The sequence below is a fragment of the Cyprinodon variegatus genome, unplaced genomic scaffold, assembly GCF_000732505.1.
Source record: "Cyprinodon variegatus isolate N-32 unplaced genomic scaffold, C_variegatus-1.0 Scaffold16, whole genome shotgun sequence".
NCBI classification, from domain to species: Eukaryota; Metazoa; Chordata; class Actinopteri; order Cyprinodontiformes; family Cyprinodontidae; genus Cyprinodon; species Cyprinodon variegatus.
This window is the reverse complement of record NW_015150469.1, coordinates 1373354-1380044: the sequence shown is the minus strand read 5'-3', so window position 1 is coordinate 1380044 and position 6691 is coordinate 1373354.

Below are 6691 nucleotides of genomic sequence, written 5' to 3'. Positions count from 1 at the left end.
TTCTTAAACACACGAAAGCTGTCCCGATTAGATGACCTCCGTACACACCGTGACATCCACAATGTGAAGGAAGGCCTTCTACTCTGTCTAATCTGACTAACAAAAATAACAATGCACATGATGTATAAAAGAATAAACCTAACAGTCTTTGTCTCTGCTTTAGAAACCAGTGGAGGAGATCTCCATCTGTATCGCAGATGGAAATGATGTCGTTCTACCTTATAACAGTCCTTCGTCTTCTTTCTCATTCTTCTCTGTTAACTGCTTTTACAGCAAAGACTCAACCATTAGTCCTCAGCTGCCGGTTAATGATGGAAAAGTTGTTTTGAATTCACCACTGTGGATCACCAATCCTGCTGTAATAAAAAATACATACAGAAATGAAAAAAGTAGCTAATAAAATAAATCTCTGTGCCTTTAAATGACACAAAATAAAAAAAAACAATTGATCAATTAATTATTTATCTAGTATGTATACACACACATATATATATATACATACTTTATTTTTATAACTAGCACTGTGCTTCATGCAGAGAAACATTTCATTTAAATTGGGTAATGATATAGTTCGAGATTTAACAATCGGTGTAAGTCACAATTTGGAGCTAGAGGTGTCACGGTCTTGATTCTGTAATGTTTTACTTTGTTCCATGTTTTGTAGTTTTATTGGTTTAATTCCTATTTTGTTGTATTTTCTGTATGTATTTTAGATCTCAGGTTTTTCTTTGTTGTCCTCTGTTGCCCTCTTGTGTGTGTTCCTTTTCCTTTGGCTTCCTCGCTGTCTCCACTCACACCTGCTCCTTATCTGCTTGTTAGCCCTGCCTTTGTTCAGTCAGCCATAAATACTGCTGTCACTCGTCGCTGGTTCGTCATTGCTGTTGCTGATTGTTTTCCCCTGATGTCTCCATGGTTCTGGTTTGTTTTACATTTTAAGTTGGAATTTTGGATTCCTGTCTTTGTTTACTGTTTTCACCAATTAAACTTTTAAAATTTTTGTCTTCTTTATCCTAAATTATAATTATTTTTTATTTTAAACATGCATAAATATCACAGGGGCACAGTTAGAGGAGTGGGCAACCAGCAGTGCTCCCCCTTACTGGTTTTGTGCCCCCAGGTGGGTTCCTACTATGCCTGTATGGTTGATCCAACCCTGTTCATGCCCCCTCAGCCAGCTCTTACTTTTTTCTAAGATCTGTCTTGCTTGTTTTGTCCAGCTGTTGCCCATTTAAAGCTTCATAAACACAGGCCTGTCTGCAACATGTCTGTCCAGCAGGAGGAGCCAGAGTCTGAGCATGTACAGGCCCAGCTTGCTGCAGGTGGACTGGGTCTTCTGCAAACATGAATTAACATTTTATTGCATGGCAGACGTGGGTCATCACTAGTTACATTTACTTATATTTTCTTCACTAAGATTTTTGCTTTTACATTTTTATTTGTACTTTTATGAGCATTACACGCTCATCTTTACTTTTTGGCTGCTCTATTCACAATGAGTGCTAAATGAAGAAGAAAAGCACTGTATACACAGACGTTCACATTAAAGTCAGCCTTCTTTTTCTGCACATATTTGCTGATATCTGCTGATCAAGTGAATATACACTAAACTGTAGATATTGTCTTTAGGGTAGGCAACTTTTTTACTTTCTGTTATATTGTGTATATATACTACCTGCTGCAAGAATAGGTTTTATAAGATTTAGGCTGAAATCATTTCAGTGTATAAGTATTTCTTCTCCCTTAATTTATTTTATTTTATTATTTGTTTTATTTTAGTCTTTAGAATACCAGAATTTGTACATAACTTTATATTTTTGTCTGCCAATAACATAATTTTCAAAATGTTGATAAAACCATATGATAAAAAATTTAAAAAGCACTTACATAGCCTTTATGCTCTTATATGAATGATTTCTTAGATCTCTACTTTTTAATGTTCCTTCAGTGAAAATATGTTAAAGTCATGTGACTACAAATTTTGGGCATATTCTATCTAGCATAATATTCAGTATAAGTGCTAGAATTAAACGAAACTTTGTACAAACTTGTATCTTTCAAAACTAGAGCTGACCAAGGTGTCATATTATAATTTTACAGTACAGTTGCTTCTTCATAGTGTTCTGCCTTAGGTGTACATGTTCTGTTTCTGACTTTTTTGTACAGCGTCTCTCCGTTGATAATTGTGCACTTCAGTGTCAGCCCCGGTGGCCTTGTCCAGTGTAGCAGCAAACTGTGAGAGGTCCCTGCTGTGACCTTTTGCAGCTACCACTCCCTTCAGAGATTGATGAATTGATTGTGTGGCTGCTGCCAGTGTGTCTGTGCCCTGGGCGAAGGTGTCCCGGTTACGGGTGGGAATCCCAGCTATGGCATCCACCCTGGGGCCGCCATTGTAGCCGTCCTGCAGGGGGCCCTGGGGGGCTGGTGGCTCTGGGAGCAGCTCCGACTCACATACTGCTGTCACACCCTTGGAGACACAGCAGCACCCCTCCCTGTGGCCCTACCGATCAGCTCAGAAAAAAAATACCGTAAGTGCACAAGGGGAACTAGACTGAGCAAAACTTCAAATGCCAGGGAGGAAAAAAATACTGTGTAGATCGTGTTCTTCCCACCTGTTTCAGCGTTTTATCTGAACAACTGTTTTGAATAAAAAAAGAACAAAAATTTGAATTATCTTTCTATTTGTAATTTAGAAATATTTATTGATTTACATGAATTACTTTAAGAAAACCTTGTTTTCAGTAAAGAACTTCTTTTAAAACAAAGTGCAAAACATGTAACCAGAATGTTTTTAAATACATTGGCCAATAAATTGTAAAATAAATTACTAAAATTAGATTTATTAGATTTATTTATTCTATTTTTCATTATGGGGTAAACTTCTGATTTAATTTCGAATATATAAAAGCCTCACCAATCGCAGTCATTGTGATTAAAAACATCAGCAAATGTAGCTACTGTTTCAGTTTTTAATTTGAAAAGTGAAGTTTGTGTTTAAATAGATTCCTTATTAACAAATAGCCATTTCTAAGAAGCAGAGTGCTTACAGAATGCTGTTTTTAACCCTATTATCAAAAGTTGAATGGGAGGAAAATGTTGATAAAGCTTTGATGGAACTGTATAGCAAAATGCATTCAAGAGTTTAGGCGGTAACTGTTTATTCTTCCAAAAACTCACGAACGACATATAATATCTAACCCATTTTACCTTGGCTAAGGAGAAAATGAGCACTCAAAGTTGATTTTTGTATTTAATTTGTAATCTTATTAACATAGTTCTGAATACGCTGTAAGGGGGTGATTATTAAAGATAATTCAGTTCCAGTGTGAAGTTCTGCACACAGTGATGATTATGGGAGATATGCCATCTGATTGCATCTACTCTAGGTTTATCAAGCCCAGATCAGTTATGGTGTCTACCAGAAACTGTTAAAGAATTAAATGTTTCCCTCTGCTGACAAACTTTCGGGACAGACTGATTTTTTTTTTTTTTTTTTTCTAGCAGAAATGCTTTTCTAGCAGCTAAACATACCAGGTCCTACTGGGATGACCAGGGTGCTATCCAAGTGATCAACAAATGATGATGTACAGGTCAGGGTAGCCAGCTGTCCTTTGAAAAAAGGAAAGGGCCCATATTTACGTATGTGTCAAATCCATCCTGGTTCATGTCCAATGTTTGCGAAATCATTTCACACTTTACAAGTTGTTGGCAACACCCGTACAGGTACATCTGAATTATTTGCGAAAAAGTGCAATTTCTTTGCCAGCCGTCTCAGAAAGGGAATTTCTTATTTATCATTACACATATAGTGATGTATTCAAAGCTCTTTTTCTCTTTAGTTTTAATGATTATGTCTTACAAATAATAAAAAAAGCCCAAATAGGTATAGGAAAATTAAAGTACTTTGATAAAGTTCATTATGGAACCCAATGGAATTACACCCTAATCAGCTAATTAATGCAAAACACCTGCCAAGGATTCCTGAGCCTTTAAATCAGAGGTGCCAAAGTTAGCTACAGTACCATCCTGCAACTCTAGATGAATCCCTCGTTCATCGCATCTGTATCAAATGAACGGCTTGTTACCAGTTCACCGCAGGGCTGAATGATATGCTGAGAGGATTGTGTAAGAAAGTAGATGCATCTAAAAGATGCAGGATGGTAGCCCTCCAGTACTTGGTCCCCTCTACTTTAATTAATCTCAACATGGGTCAGTAGGCCAAACAATCACTGGGAAGACTGTTGGCCTGCAAATGTCCAGAGGAAAGTCATGGCCACCCTTTAGAAGGAGGGTGAATCACAAAAGGTCATTGCAGAAGTAGCTGGTAATCAGTTTTCTGTATCCAAGCATATTAGAAGGACATAGAGTGGAAGGAATAAATGAGGTAAGGGTGCTCCACCAGCAAGTAGAACTACAGCCATGATGGGATTCTCAAGCAAAATCAATTCAGTCATTTGTTGTAGAAAACTGATCTGTATTTAATTTGGAAATCAAGATTCCAGTGTCTGAAAGAATGGAGAGGTGCAGAATCCATGGTGATGGTTTTGGGAATCTTGTTATCTACTGGTGTTGGTACACTGTGTTTTCTCAAGTTCATAGCTAATGCAGCTGTCTACCGGAACATTTAGAGCACTTCATGCTTTCCTCTGCCTATTTTATTTTACAGCAGGTCTGTTAAAACCTCTAATCGACCTCGGCAGAATGCCCCTCATACCGAGCCTTGTTCTGCTCAAGCTTTCTTCCTGTTAAAACGAGGTTTTTCCTTTTCACTGTCGCCACATGCATGATTGATGTGAGGGATTGCTGAAGAGTCAACAACAAAATGGAAGTGAATATCGTTGCCACAAGCTCATCAGGAGGAGTGTGTCCTGCAAGTACTCAATGCAGTCAGTTGCTTTTCTTTGGATAATTTTTTACCAGTCTAACTGTATGATCCGATTTAATTTTCTCTGTAAAGTGCCTTGAGATGGCACTATATGAATTAATTGAATTGAACTAGTTGATTGACCAGCACGCTCCCTTGATCTGAACTCCATACCCAATAAACCGGGTGCTTTTAATAGAAAGATGAGAGGCACCAGACCCGACCAGGCATATGCACATTGCACATACGCAGCCACAGGCTGGTTACCTCTGTGCCATGATGCATTAACATAATACTTCCTGCAATAATGAGGCCATTCAAGGTACTAAGTGCTTAAAAAGTGCCTTACTTTTCACAACCCTTAACTTTGGGCTTAAAATATCAATTTTTGATTGATTTTAAGTAATATTCTCATCTTCTGAGTCATTGAATTTTGGGGTTTCTTTACCTGCATGCCACAGTCAAAAGAAATTAAAGATTGAAATAATTTACTCTGGGTAATAGTTCCATATGAGTTTCACTCTCTGAAGTGACTAACAAAAATATTACACTGTCATGCAATTTTCTCACTTTTGTCCAAACACCTCTAAACTAAGTCAATCAGAAGGGGAAATACCAGATTCAACAATGCAGATGAGTTGAAAGTCACTACTGAAGCATTCTTGAGATTTCCCAAACACCTCAAGTACATGGAGTGAGTGCAATGTACTGTAGAGTTTGAGATAAAAATCACACTGAGTCCATGGTTCTTTGCTGCAGTCAGCTTGCCTTTTCTGGGTTCCCTCAGAGGAGCTGGAGGCGGTATCAGGGGAGAGCGAAGTGTAACCATCGCTACTGAAGCTGCTACCATGCCGTGACCCGGAGGACGAGTACGATTATATACTAGAAAGTGGAGAGCCATGCTTTTCATGAACAGTCCTCTAAGAAAACATTTCAGAGGACAGTGACCCTAAACATGCAGCCAGAGTAAAATGGGGCGATCTAGACGAAAGCATATCCATGTTTCACAGTGTCCCACAGTCGGAACATCTGAGGTTAGACTTGACAACGGATATGCACAGATGTTTTCCATCCAGTCCAACTACGCCTGAGCAACACTGTAAACAGAATAGGCACAAATGTTTAGTCTCCAGATGTGTAAGCTGGTAGAGACATTTTTATACCTGCAGCTGTAATTTCAGGAAACGGTGGTTAAGGTTTAAAGGAATCTTTAAATTTTACAAACACTTGATGAAGCAATATTAATTTTTTTAAACAGCTCTGCTTGAAGCCTGACTAGAATCAAATAGAGACTCTGGGTCAGAGGCTAGAGATTAAGGTGATGGTAAGAGGCTTTCAAATCATAAAGACACTCAGCCTGTTAACTAGTGGAAGGATGCAGAAAGCAGTGAGAACATATATGAATCATCTACTGAAGATTTTAAGGAGTATAAATAAATCCACTTGTTGATAAAACTTAAAGAAGTCTGTTTCTTTTCTTCTTTTTTTTTTTGGAAACAGAACCTTTGTGTATTATTTTGTTTTACAGTAAACTTAACTCTAAGCTTGGATACATTGAATAAAACTCATTTTAGATCTGAATCTATCAGGTGTATAAATGGTTTGGGGCTGAATGTTTTAAAATTTAGACTTAGAAATTAGGAAAAAATATATTTAAAAAAGAATTATTATTTCTAAATTTGGAATAGATAAAAAAAAAAGAATTTGAGAGATTTCCAGAGATTTCAAGACCACTTATTTGAAAAAACTGTGTTATGTGGAAGTGATTGGCGACTTGTGTTACATAAAAAAACATGAAGCAAGACAAATCCGTTTATTTTGGTTGTTTAT